This window comes from Peromyscus maniculatus, chromosome 23 (assembly GCF_049852395.1).
Source record: "Peromyscus maniculatus bairdii isolate BWxNUB_F1_BW_parent chromosome 23, HU_Pman_BW_mat_3.1, whole genome shotgun sequence".
Taxonomy (NCBI): Eukaryota; Metazoa; Chordata; class Mammalia; order Rodentia; family Cricetidae; genus Peromyscus; species Peromyscus maniculatus.
The window spans coordinates 5,613,861-5,626,983 of NC_134874.1; the positions used below are offsets into that span (position 1 = coordinate 5,613,861).

The following is a 13,123-nucleotide window of genomic DNA, read 5'->3' on the forward strand; positions in this document are numbered from 1 at the left end:
ACTTGGTACCTGTCCAAAAGAAACTCCATTTCTTCCTGATTTGTTTCCCCTGCCTGAGCGCCGACTTTATTTAGATGATGGCCCTCCAGAGTGCACCCTGCCACGCAGTCCTAATGACCCTTTACTTTTCGGTGGTGGTGCTGGAAACTGAACTCCGGGCTCGTGCATGGCAGGCAAGTGTTGAACCACTGGGCTCTATTCTCAGCCCTTCACGCTTTATTTTTTGTTTGTTAAGATATGGTCCCAAGTAACTCAAACTGGCCTGAACTCTGCAAATCCTCTATGTAGCTGACACTGGCCTTTAACTCTTTAATTTTTATTGTTTATTTATTTATTTTGTTTTGTTTTTCAAGACAGGGTTTCTCCATGTAGTTTTAATGTCCTGGATATCGCTCTGTAGACCAGGCTGGCCTCAAACTTACAGAGATCCGCCTGCCTCTGCCTCCTGAGTGCTGGGATTAAAGGTATGTGCCACCGCTGCCCAGCTCTTTTGTTTTTTGTTTTTAATATTTTTATTTTATGTGCATTGGTGTTTTCTCTGCATGTATATCTGTGTGAGGGTGTCAGATCCTCCAGGACTGGAGTTACAGGTAGGTGTGGTAGTGGGAATTGAACCCAGGTCCTCAGGAAGAGCAGCCAGTGCTCTAAACCACTGGGCCATCTCTCCAGCGCCGCCCTGCCCCCCTTTTTGAGACAGAGTTTCACTAGGTAGCTCTGGCTGGTCTGGAACTATGTGGAAAAGGGTGGCCTCAAACTCACAGAGATCCTCCTGCCTCTGCCTCCTGAACACACCCACTTTTTTTTTTTTTAAAAGAAGTGTTATGATTTGTGTGTGTGCACGCACATGCGTGGCCCATGTACTCGGCATGTATGTGTGAAAGTGCATGTCAAGAGCTTAGATAGCGTGGGTGACCTGATTCTCTCTCTCTACCACATGGAACCTGGGGATGAAACTCAAGTCATCAGGCCTGAGAGCAAGCACCTTTGCAGCCCGGGCCATCTCATCAGCCACGGCCTCTAACCCTTTATCTTCCCGCCTCCACCTCCTAACTGCTGCATGGGACACCACGCCCAGCTTTATTCTTTTCAACATCTCTTAAGCACCTACTCGGGATAAGCTTCCCACCTAGGCATCCAGAACGAGAAAGGACAAGACCGAACAGTCCCTTCTGTAGGGAGGGAGCCGCAACTGAGCACGGGTGTGCACAGGATGTGGTTGTCACTGGCAGAGGCAATGGAGAGGACAGGCCAGTGTGAAAGCCAACAGGGAGGGTTCTGCTCCACCCTGGGAGGCAAGCAAGGCTGCTCTAGGAAGTCTCTCTCTCGAAGCAATGGGAGCAGGGCAGCAGGCTGGGGGAGTGCAGAGAACCTTCTGGATGGAGCAGCATACCCGAAGGCCTGAAGGTGAAAGGAGGTGATAGCTGGAACAGCCGCAATAACTCCGTGTGTGTGTGTGTGTGTGTGTGTGTGTGTGTGTGTGTGTGTGTGTGTGTGTGTGTAGAGAGAGAGACGAGGACAGAGGCGGACAGCAGTGAGACTTGGGGTCTTGTGAATCTGAATAAGATATGTGGCCTCCAAGCCGGGCGGTGGTGGCGCACGCCTTTAATCCCAGCACTCGGGAGGCAGAGCCAGGCGGATCTCTGTGAGTTCGAGGCCAGCCTGGGCTACCAAGTGAGTTCCAGGAAAGGCGCAAAGCTACACAGAGAAACCCTGTCTCAAAAAAAAAAAAAAAAAAAAAAAAAAAGATATGTGGCCTCCATCTTCAACTACCCATGGTTCTAAGAGGCCACAGCGAGCGGTTCAGAAGAGGAGAGTGGACCATCAGAGTCCAAGAGGGCAGCCGGTACGCCATGGAGGTCCTGGTCTCATTCTCTCAGTTCCTCCATTGTATTTATTTTTACTCAATGTTTTTTTTTTTTTTTTTTTTTTTGGTTTTTCGAGACAGGGTTTCTCTGTGTAGCTTTGCGCCTTTCCTGGAGCTCACTTGGTAGCCCAGGCTGGCCTCGAACTCACAGAGATCCGCCTGGCTCTGCCTCCCGAGTGCTGGGATTAAAGGCGTGCGCCACCACCGCCCGGCTTTACTCAATGTTTTAAACAGTCTTGCTCTCTGGCCCAGGCTCCCTGATATTGGGTAGCAATTAGCTCTTTAAGACACAGGATGTTCGCCAGACGGTGGTGGTGCACGCCTTTAATCCCAGCACTCTGGAGGTAGAGCCAGGTGGATCTCTGTGAGTTCGAGGCCAGCCTGGGCTACAGAGTGAGATCCAGGACAGGCACCAAAACTACACAGAGAAACCCTGACTCAAAAAAACAAAAACAAAACAAACAAACAAACAAACAAACAAAAACAAGACACAGGATGTTCTAATGGGAGGTGGAACACTCCAACAGGGAATTCCTTAAACCCAGCAAGTACCAACTCAAAGCTTCAGGAAGTCCTTGAAACTGACCAGACTCACTGGGCCCCTTGCTCCCAAGCATATGGAAGCTGTGAGGACTGAAAGACACTCTCAGAAGAGCTGAGCTGTGTAGAGCAAGCTGAGGCCAACTGGCCTACCTGGAAAAAGGACACTCTCCAACTTGCCAAGCTGCCTGCAGGCTGTGTACGCACCGACTCCCAGCTTTGATGAGCTCTCAGCCCTGGTGGGTGGGCTCTGGTGATGCAGCTGTCTGTGAGTCTGTGAGTCGTTTCTGCTCCTGTAAATAACCCCTCACTCACACTCCTATACGTAACCCCAATGAAATGCACTAGGTCCCCAGCTGGACTTCGAGAGTTCTCACTTTGGTCCGTGGTCGGTTCCATGTGTGGGGTGAGTTGACGTGGGCTCAGGTGCCCCCAGCAACAGTGTCACACGTCACCTCAACCTTGAGACTCCCCTGCTTTAGCCCCCGAGTTCTGGGCTGACAAACGTAGGCTGCCATGGCCAGCCTGACCCTCCATTTTAAACGTGGCCATAAAGTAAAATAATGTCATTAGTGCAGCCAGCTGGGGTCACTCTCAGGTTCAATGTCATGGCTGTTCTATGTATGGAATATTTATTGGGGTTTTAACCAGTTTTCTTTCCTAACACCTATTTTTTTATTAAAAAATTACAAAAGTGAGGGCTGGAGAGATTCCTCAGTGGTTAAAAGCACCGGAAATTCTTACAGAGGATGTGGGTTCAATTCCCAGCACCTACGTGGCAGCTCACAACTGTAACTCCAGTTCCAAGGGATCTGATGCTCTCTTTTTATCTCCTCGGGCACCAGACAAGTACTTGGTGCAGAGACATATATTCAGGCAGAAACATTCATACGCATAAGATAAAATCTTAAAAAATAAATGTTCCCTAAAACTTCCTACAGTATATTTTTCTTTTTTAGTACAGAGGCAAATGCCCTCCAATGCCCTCCACTGGGGTATAACTGCAGCCCTTTTGTATTTTGTCTTTTTTTTTTTTTTTTTTTTTTGATACAGGGTCTCATCAGTTTGCCATGGATGACAGCCCTTGGGTTTATTTGCTTTTTTAGATAGGCCCTCACATAGCCCAGGCTGGCCTCAGTCCTCCATGGAGTTGAGGATGATCTCCTCTCCCTCTCGAGGGCTGGGGTTACAGGTGAGTGCCTCCGTTCCTGGCGGTGTGGTTTCTTCTCAGTTGCAGAGCTGAAACACTCTGACCCAAAGCAGCTTAGGGGAGGGAGGAGTCATTTCTTCTACAGGTTACAGCCCATCCTTGAGGGAGGCAAGGTCACCATCTATAGGAAGGAACTACGTTAGAAATGTGAAGGAGAAACCACGGAGGGACACTGCTTGCTGGCTCACTCCTTCAGGCTTGGCTAACTTTCAACCCAGGACCACCTGGCCAGGAAATGATGCCACCAACGGTGGGCAGGGCCCTCCTATTCAAGACAACCAAGACATCCCTGGGGGTTAGCAAGGAGGGTCAGTGGTTAGAAGGATGAACTTGGGTTCTGTTCTGCAGCTCACAGGTGGCTCTACACTGAGCTCCAGGGCGTCTGCTGCCACCTTCTGGCCTCCGTAGGCCCTCACACTCACATAATGCATACACATACATTCTGGCACACATACACATAAAATTAACAAATATTCCTTATATGACAGGATAATCCCTTAGAGACGTGTCCTCAGGCCAACTTGACAAGGTTACTCAAGACTTTTCCAGGTGATTCGAGGCTGTGTTGAGTTGATAGTTAATGCTAAGCAGGACAACAGACGTACCCAGTGCTGGGCTCCAAACCAGCGCTTCATGCATGCTAAGCCAGCATTCTACTCTTGAGTGAATCGCATTCCCCCAGCCCCTAGACCTTGAACAAGGAAAGCAATCCGGGCTGGCAAGACGGCTCCTCGGTTAACAGCAGAGGCCCAGGCATCCAGCACAGTCACTTAGAGAAGCTGGGAGGGAGGGGCAGGCCATGGGGAGAAGCTGTTGGAGACAACTTAGGTAAGCACGCGGAGACAGATGGGGCCCTCTCCAGGGAGCATGCACTTCCTCCCCTCTGCTGGGTCCCCAGCATCTAACAGTGCAAAGAGACGTCCATAAATATATCGGACATCTTCTCACGGGTGCATGTGTGGCCCTGGTCTTCTTGAGGTCCACACACTTCCCATTTACCAAGCCCTCTCTAGATGGACCCTAAGGCTTCTTCCATTTGCCCTAGACTTTTGGTCAGTTTGATTTTGCTCTCTCTGGCTTCCAAACAAGTGCCCTTTTGCTATTCACTGCCCCCTCTGCAGACTCTGAGAGCAGACTCCAATCAGGCTCCTTCCACCCCCACACCTCCAGCCTAGGCATCGAGTGAGTCCCCTGTACAATCATCCTATTCAGAGATACACAATAAACATTTGTATGGTAAAGGCAACTCACGCCGCCTTCTACTGAGTAGCTGAAATACTTAAGACTTACACATTAGAATCTAACCCAGCTGGGTTCTCATTTACCTTAGGGCAGTTCACCATAAATCACATGTGTCTCTAAGTAAGCATGATTACTGCCCTTCCACCTCAGGAACTGTTTAGCATCCTCGGGCATCAGGCTAGCCCTCCATGTCTCAGCTTTCTTCCTGTGTGTTTTCTTTCTATCTGGAGAACTCTGCCTCCTGCCTAACACCATCTGGTTGTTCTGGTCTCCGTTTAAAAGCCACTCCCTCCAAAAAGCCCTCCCCTTCCCTGCAGCCAGGGTGAAGACCTACATACTCCGTGTTTCTTGTGACGACTGTTTGCTCTAATTGACTTTCTAGTTGTCTGTGAAGGGGGTGAGGACAGATATGAGGCTGTCATGTCACTGCTGTATCCCCAGCACGCAGCACCCAGCCCACCAGATGATGCCGTGGCTCAATAAATGTTGAGTGAATGGACATATGTCGAACGGGCCAGAGGTGGGGGAAGCCACTCACGTCCCAGATGCCAGAATCATACCCTGGCCTCTTGGAGCTGGGGTCACAGCATGCTCGGAGGAAAGCCTGCATTTGCCACACCTCCAAGTAATGTCGCCATAGCAAGAGAAACTTGAAACTACAGAAGACAGAATTAATAATAATAATAATAATAATAATAATAATAATAAAACCCTAGGTCCCTGGCTGCCTCACTCCAGGGAATGTTTGTCAGTGTGGCATTCACAGCAGCCCTGCACATGCCATGGGCTTGCAGAAGGGGAAAGTTAGCCAGCGAGTCTCAGCCAGACACAAGGCAATTCAGCCACTGTGGATATGTTCCTGCCCTCCGACCCCGGCACCTGTGTGTGTGTGTGTGTATGTGTGTGTTTTCCCATGTTCTCCTGTTCAGGTGCATGCATGTGTGTCTACAAAAAGCTTGGCTTTGGGTTACCTTTTTTTTCTTTAATAAAATCTTGAGAGGGGCCAGCAAGCTATCCCAGCTGGTAAAGCTACCTGCCACCAAGCCTGACCACCTGAGTTTGATCCCCCAAGTCTGATCCTCTCCCTTGTGGGAGGGACCCAATCCCACAAGTTGTCCTCTGACTTCCACATTCCAGCCATGTCTTGTCCACAGATGAACACACAATACATTTTTAAAATGTACTTTTATATTGTTATTATTTTATTATTATTATTTTGCTTTTCAAGACAGGGTTCCTTTGTGTTGCCCTGGCTGTTCTGGAACTCTCTCTGTAGACAAGGCTGGCCTCAAACTCACAGAGATGGGCCTGCCTCTGCCTCAGTGCTGGGGTTAAAGGTTTGCCTCTGCCGCCGCCGCCGCCGCCGCCGCCGCCGCCGCCGCCGCCACCGCCATCATCGCCATCACCGAGAAGCAAAAATGTACTTTTAAAACAGTCTTCAGAGTAGCTGGGGACACAGCTCACCGGGTACAGCATTCACTCACGAAGCCCCAACTTTGATCCCCATCACAGAATAAAATAGGTATGGTGGCACAGGCCTGTATCCCTAGTACTTTGAAGGCAGGAGGATTAGAAGTCCAAGGTCATTCTCAGCTCCCTAGGGAGTTCAAAGCCAGCCTCAGTTAATGATCTATCTTCAAGTCAGTTTGGGCTACAAAGTGAGCCCCGTCTCACACCAAAACAAACAGTGCTGGAGAGATGACTCCACGGTGAAGAGCACCAGCTGCTCTTCCAAGGACCCGGGCACCGTTCCCAGCGCCCATGTGGCAGCTCACAAGCATCTGTGACTCCAGTTCCAGAGGACCAGAATGCCCTGTGACCTCCTCGACACTGGCACGGGCATTCATGCAGACAGAACACCTATTCACACAAAACCGTAATATAAAAACCTCAAAGTAGTTAAGTACAATTAGGTATGATATAAAACTCAGTTTCTGAATACCAGTAGCCACACTTGTGTGTGTACACACTTTGTGTGTGTGTGCACACGTGTGTGTGTGTCCATGCACATGGAGATTGACGTCCGGTGCCTTCCTCCGTCATTCCCCACTTTATTTTCTGACGCAGGGGCTCTCCCGTTGGAGCTCGCTGTCTAGGCTGGACTGGCTGGCAGACAAGCCCCAGGGACCCTCCAACCTGCACCTCCCCAGAGCACCACAGGGAGAGTTCCGGTGACCTGAACTCAGGTCTTCAGCCCTCAGAGGCAAGCTCTCTACAACTGAGCCAGCCTCTCTGTATCAGCGACACTTTAAATGCTAATAAGTAGTGACTACCGTACAGAGCCCGGAACATTCCCATCGTGGAGTTCTGGGCTGGGGAGGTAGTTCAGTGGGCAGGGTGCTTGCCCAGCAGGCGCAAAGCTCTGGGTAATCCCTAGCACCGCATAAATCACGCTGGCCCATGCCTGTAAAATCCTGTGGAGACAGAGGGACCTGGAGGACCTATGGAGTTGGAGGCCAGACTGGGTTACAAGAGAACCTGTAGCCGGGCGGTGGTGGCGAACGCCTTTAATCCCAGCACTCGGGAGGCAGAGCCAGGCGGATCTCTGTGAGTTCGAGGCCAGCCTGGTCTACAGAGCAAGATCCAGGAAAGGCGCAAAGCTACACAGAGAAACCCTGTCTCAGAAACACCCCCCCCCAAAGAAAAAAAGAGAACCTGTGTCAGAAATAAATAAATAATGGAGCTCGTGAAACGGCTCGGCAGGTGAGGGCTGCAAAGGCTCCCCCTGCCCCTGCCTGGCGGCATGAGTTTAGTCCTCGGAACCCACGTAGAGGTGGAAGGAGAGAACCATCTGCATGAAGTTGTCCTCTGACCGCCACGTGTTTGTTATTTAAATAATAAACACAACTTAAAATAAATAAAAGACGAAGCACGGTGGCCCACGCCTTTAAACCCCGTACTTGGGAGGCAGATGGATCTCTGTAAGAGAAGCCGTGGCTATAGACTGTATCTGATCTATGTAATGAGCTCCAGGGAGTCTCCGTGTGAAAAAGTAAATATAAGTCAGGTGTGGTGGCCCATGCACTCCGGAGGCAGAGGCCAGTAGGTCTCTGTGAGTGATGAGCCAGTCTGGTCTACAGGGTGACTTCCAGGCCACCCAAGGCCAGAGACAGAGTGAGACCTTGTCTCAAATTAAATAATAATGACTGAGGCTTCTGTCTACTTGTAACAACTTAGCAAAAACAAGGCCACAGCTGCTGCAAACTCAGTGCTTTAAATAACCTCCTAGCAAAGCCGGCTCTCCTCTTCCCACCTGTTTGACCACAGCCATAGAAACAGCAGGTCCTTCATCATCCCGTAATCATTGAAAACCATGCTAAAATTCTTTTTCTGCTGTCTCGTTAGAAAACAGCAGAGGAGAATTATGTTCACAACAGACCGAAAACCTTCTTGAATCTTCTTTCCCTTCTGTCTTCTGGTCCTCCCACACTTGGCACTTGCCTCCCTCAAATTCTCTGCTCCCCCATGCCTAATGCTCTCTCAATCTCCTAATTTAGCTGCTGGTTCTTCCCAGCCCCCCAGCCCTGCGTGGTTCGTGGCTCATTAGTATGGAGCTCTCCAGAAATCAACTCTTCCGCCCGTCCTTCTTCCTGAATCAGACCCGGGGACTTGGTGCGTGCTGGGCAAGGGCTCTGGCAGCAGGCTGGAGTCACGGACGCAGCTCACAAATACACTGGCACATGACAGACAGCAAGCTCCAGGCTGCCATGACCAGTCACACATTCCAGTGACCCAGCCCGCAGCTCCCATGCAGGCCAAGGCCCATTTCTCCAAGATGACTCATTCTCCTCCTGACTGTCTCCTTCTCATATCACCCCCCTTCTGCCTGCTGAGAGAAGTTCATGACTGAGCTTCACACCGAAGGAAGCATTTCACTGAGATGCCAGAGGGGACTGATGTCACAGGGAAAGGGGGAAAAAAAAAAACCAAACCAGGTGAACAGGTTTGAAGACACGGCTTTTTGTTTTGTTTTATTTAATTGGACACTGCCCCACTTTCTGACAGAAACTGGCTTGCTGTGGGAAGGCCCATTGGTTCATTAAAGCACATTCTCAGTATGTACTCCAGGCTGGCTTCAAACCCAAGCTCCTCTTGCCTCAGCTTCCTAAATACTGGGATTATAGTCACTCAACATTATGCCCAGCTCAGTACATTTAACTCCTCACAGTCTGTGAAGGTCAAGAAATGTTTCAGTCTGAGGACAAGCCCATTGGTATCTACTGTGTGTGTGTGTGTGTGTGTGTGTGTGTGCGCGCGCGCACGAGTGCACCTGGGTGCACCCTCCTCTCTCCAGGGGATCACATGGGCCAGCCTGGCCTGGAGGATGACCTTAAACCTCTGACCACCTTGTCCTCATCTCCAGAGATGACAGGTTTGAGACACCACACCTGGTTTCTGTGGTACTGGGGCTTACACCCAGGACCTCGGATAGGCTAGATATACGCTGTGCCGTCTCAGTTACCTCCCTAGGTCCTCCGTCAGGTTTTTTTTTTTTTTTTTTTTTTTTAACCAACTAGCTCATCAGTTAGTTGGTTAAGACTGGCAGCTCAGCAAGCTCCAGGGATTCTCTACCTGGCTTGTTCATGGATCCCGGGTATCTCAGCTCAGGTCGGGTCAGGCTTTTGTGGCAAGCACTTTACTCACTTGGGCGGCCTCCCCAACCCTGTTTGGAGACAGGATCTCATGTATCCTGAGCAGGGCTCCAAGTAGCTACTTAGCTGAGCATGACTTTGAGATTCTGATCCTGCCACATGCTGGGACGGCAGGAGTGTGCCACACCTAGTGAATGCCATGTTAGGGACCGAACCCGGGTTCCTGAATGCGAGGCAAATGATCTACCAGCTAAGCTACATCCACCAACCACTTGTTCTTTGTTTGTTTGGTTGGTTTTTTTTGGTTTTTTGTTTTGTTTTGTTTTCAGACTAGATCTCAGTGGGCCTGGAATTGGCTATGTTGGCCTCAAGTTAGCAATCTTCTGGAATTGGCTATGTGGTCCAAGTTGGCCTCAAATTAGAGCTCTTCTTGCTTTAGCATCCTGAGTGCTGGGATTACAGGCTTGTGCCTCAACTATGGCATCTTTCTTATTATAATACATCAAAGATGAATATTGATCAGACTTTCACACACACACAGAATGTTGTCGTCTGTTGTTTTTTGAGACAGGGTCTCACATACACCAAGCTACATTCAACTCACTACGTAGCTTAGAGTAACTCAGAATTCCTGATCCTCCTGCCTCTACCTCCCAATGGCTGGGATTACAGGCCTGTGCCACCACACCTGATGCTTCCATAAATTCCCTGCGTGAAGGACAGTCTGTCTGAATCATCTGAGGAACGCCTATCCACTGTCATTAGGTCCTGTTATAGAATTCTGTCTTCAGTTAGAGGGCACACATTGCCTACAGTCCTTCTGCGTTCTAGCTTTCCTTTCTTATGTCCTCCATGTTCCCGAATTCCACATCATCCATGCCTCTCAGACTAGCTCCTTTTTCTGCGGACCAGTTCTACCTTACAATGACACCACTGACCAACAAATTCTCCAAGCCAGGAACCTGATCCCAGACTTTTCCTTCACCAGCCCTCATCCCTGGGCCATTTTGAACTCCTACCATTTCCTGTCTCTGAGCCCTCTTAGCCAGTCATGGTGTCACAGGTCATCTTTCCAGCTTCTTGGGAGGCTGACATGGGAGGGTCCCAGGTTCTAGGGTAGCCTGAGCAACTTAGTGAGACATTGTCTCAAAATAAAAAGTAAATGATAGGCTGGGCGGTGGTGGCACACATCTTTAATCCCAGCACTCGGGAGGCAGAGGCAGGCGGGTCTCTGTGAGTTCGAGGCCAGCCTGGGCTACAGAGGGAGTTCCAGGACAGGCACCAAAACTAAACAGAGAAACCCTGTCTCGAAAAACAAACAAACAAAAAAGGAAATGATGGCGGGGGGGGGGGGGGGGGGGGGTTGTCCAGAAAAAAATGGTTCAGCAAGGGCCAAGGTGCTGATGGCCTGAGTTTGATCTTTGGGACCTATGTGGCAGAAGAAGAGAATCAACTGCCCGAAGTTGTCCTCTGACCTCCACGTGTGCGCATGCACACGTGACCCTCTCACCACAAAATAAATACTTGTAAAAATAAAAACAAAGAGGGTTGTTGGTATAGTACAGTGGCCGAGCACTTGTCTAGCAGTACAAGGCCCTAGGTTCAATCCCTAATATTAAAACAATCCTAGTATTAAAGAACAAAACCAGACAAAAACCTCTGGGGCTGGGGGGGTGGCTCAGTTTTTAAGAGCACTAGCTGCTCTCGCAGAGGACCTGGGTTTGAGTCCCAGCACTGGGAGATGAGGGTGGAGAGAAAGCAATCCCTAGAGCTCACTGGCCAGCTAGTGTGGCCAAATCAACGAGCTCCAGGTTCAGTGAGAGACCCTGTCTCAAAACACATGACAGATGCAGACTGAAGAAGACACCCAACTTCAACCTCGCTCTCCATGTGCGTGTACACACACACACACCTTTAACGGCAGTGCCCTTGGCAGAACCCAAATTCCGAATCCTGTGACTGGCTTATGGCATCTCAGCCCCAGCTGCCCTTTCCCTTCACACCTGCTGACCTTCCTGCCTAATTCCTCCCCGTCCTTCAGGTCTACAGCTAGTACCTCCTCCTGGAAACAGCTTTAGGATCGTTTTCTTCTTTCACTTGTAATGTCTTTTGGTGTGTGGATGTGTGACTGCCTCAGTGCCCATGTGTAGGTCAGGAGACAACTGGTTGGTCTTCTCTTTCCACCATGTGGGTCCTGTGGATCAAACTCAAACTGTCAGACTTGGCAGCAGGCGCCTCCACCCACCAAGTCTCCAGCCCAGAAGTTTTCATTTTTCAATTAATTATTATTATTATTATTATTTTTGTTTTTCGAGACAAGGCTTCTTTGTGCATCTCTCGCTATCCTGGAACTCACTGTGTAGACTAGGCTGAACTCAGAGATCCACCTGTCTGCCTCCTGAGTGCTGGGACTAAAGGCATGCACCATCCATGCCCAGCATCCAGAACTTTTTTTTTCAAATTTATTTTTATTTTATGTGCATTGGTATTTTGCCTTCATGTATGTCTGGGAAGGTGGCAGATCCCCTGAAATTGGAGCTACAGACAGTTATGAGCTGCTATGTGGGTGCTGGGAATTGAACCCGGGTCCTCCTGCAAGAGCAGTCAGTGCTCTTAACCACTGAGACACCTCTCCAGCCCTCAGAACTTTTTTTTAATTGTACAGAATACAAGGATAAACATAAACATACATAATTTAAGGGCTGTTTTTAGGAGATATTATTGTTTTATGGTGTAGCCCAGGCTAGACTCCTAACACTCAATGCTTGAACCTCAGCCTCCAGTTATCAGGATCCCCAAAATGTGACTACGGGAACAACAGCTGAGACAATGGCTCAGTGAACACACTCACTGCCTGGAGTTACAGCTGACATTCTGCTGCCTTTACCTGATCAGATCCCTCCAGCCGCCTAGGTCTGGATAGTCTTCCAAGGCAGGCTCTCAGTATGTAGCCCAGGCTAGCCTACAATTTTCGAGTCTCTCACTTCAGCATTCCAAGTGTGAGAGTACCGGCAGGTACCGCCACTCCCAGCTTTGTCTTATTTTTGAGGTTGTTCTCAAACTCACTATTATAGCCCAGAACGCACAAATAGCCAAACTCCACAGTGATGGTCTGGGTGATATTATGAAATGTTTGGTATTAGAGAGTCTTTTACACTCTTATCCTCCACTTCTTTTTTTTCCCCCCCTTTGAGACAGGGTTGCAAAAAGAGCTTTGGCTGACCTGGAACTTTCTGCATAGACCAGGCTGGCCTTGAACTCACACTTCTCCTCCTCTGCCCCCACACGGAGTGCTGGAATGAATGGCGTGCACCACCACCATGCTCGCCTCTCCAGAAACTCTGACAGCCAGGCTCTGGCGACCACCTCCGGCTGACACCCCAGGTCTAAGCCAAGGGCTACCGACCTGAGCCCTGGGGGCCACGCCGGCCCAGCGCGGGGTGGGGCAGTCTGGGGACTTGCGTGCGGGGTCAGGCGCCCGGCCGGGCTCGGTGGGTGTACCCGCAGCCCTGCGAGCCTAGGCGGCGCTCGGGGCTCGCTCGCTCGCTCCCCGCGACGCCCCACGGGCACCTCTAGGAGCACCGGGTCCCCCCCACCCCCCGCCCCGCTCACGCGCACGCGCACGCGCAGCTCGCGGCCGCTTCCCCTTTAAGATTCCTTTAGTCTCCTCCGACC

General features: G+C 50.2%; 1 long non-coding RNA gene across 1 annotated transcript; it reads right to left on the reverse strand.

Moving 5' to 3' along the window:
- Nucleotides 1-6,026: 6,026 nt before the first annotated feature.
- On the reverse strand, nt 6,027-13,028 carry LOC143270366 (uncharacterized). Its single transcript, XR_013047529.1, has 2 exons — nt 12,672-13,028; nt 6,027-6,716 (listed from the first exon to the last, which is right to left on the reverse strand). It is a non-coding gene; the product is annotated as an uncharacterized LOC143270366 (long non-coding RNA).
- Between the last annotated feature and the right edge of the window lie 95 nt (nt 13,029-13,123).